Below are 1276 nucleotides of genomic sequence, written 5' to 3' on the forward strand. Positions count from 1 at the left end.
TTTTTAAAATGAAATCCGGGGACATATTTTTTCTTTACTAGTAAAGGCAACAATCAGCGACTCTCTGCCCGTCGCCGCCCGCCTCACAGCCTCTCAAGTCTTAGGCCCCATACACACGAGAGAATTTATCCGCGGATACGGTCCAGCGGACCGTTTCCACGGATAAATCCTCTCAAAGATTTCCGCAGATTTCTATGCGATGGAGTGTACACACCATCGCATTGAAATCCGCGCGGAAATCCTCTGGCGATGACGTGTCGTGCCGTCGCCGCGTTTATGACGCGGCGACGGGCGCGACGCTGTCATATAAGGAATTCCACGCATGCGTCAAATCATTACGACGCGTGCGGGGAATCCCATTTGGACGGATGGATCCGGTGAGTCTGTACAGACGAGCGGATCCATCTGTTGGGATGGATTCCAGCAGATGGATTTGTTGTGCATGTCAGCAAATATCCGATCTGCTGGAATCCATCCCAGAGGAGATTTCTCCGCGGAAACAGATCCGCTGGCGTGTACACACCATAGGATCTATCCGCAGAAACCCATTTGCTGGGATTTATCTGCGGATGGATTCTATTGTGTGTATGGGGCCTTACTCTTCGGGCCCCCGGCTACTACTGGATGGGGAGCGGAGGAAGATCACTCGGCCAGGGAAGGCAAGGAGATAGGGTGGTGGCTGGCCAGGATTTGAGTCAAGGCAGAACATGCGAGCGAAGCTGAATGGGCATGCACCCGAAACTGAAGAAATATTTCCTCCCCTCCGACCAGCACATCATCATCAAGAAGGGGCACAGATAATGGGAAAATACAACCCCCCTATGCTAGTATGCACGGCGGAGCAGGGGGGTGTAATTAAATGTTTTTTATTTCAATTCTGCACTGACTGTCTTTGAAATTGCGCCTGCCCCCTATTAAATCCAATCTGGGGACAAAACCAGGGACAGACTTGGTTCGGGGACAGTGTCCTCAATCAGGGGACTGTCCCCTGAAACTGGGGATGTCTGGTCACCCTACTCGAAATCCCTGTAAACGCTTACAGTGTGTGTGCATGAACTCATAGGTTAACATGGTGGGGAACTCAAGTGTGCATGAGGCCTAATAATATTAATAAACAGTGGTGACTGTGCTCCTTCACAGAGTCACTAAACAGTACTGTGGGCTCTCTCCATGATGTCATCAGGCTAGGTTGAGACTGGTCTGTATCACGTGACTAGCCCCCTCAGCCTTGCTTTCAGGGAGGAAACACGCGTCGCGTACACCTACATCCTCGGGA

The sequence above is a fragment of the Rana temporaria genome, chromosome 2, assembly GCF_905171775.1.
Source record: "Rana temporaria chromosome 2, aRanTem1.1, whole genome shotgun sequence".
Taxonomy (NCBI): domain Eukaryota; kingdom Metazoa; phylum Chordata; class Amphibia; order Anura; family Ranidae; genus Rana; species Rana temporaria.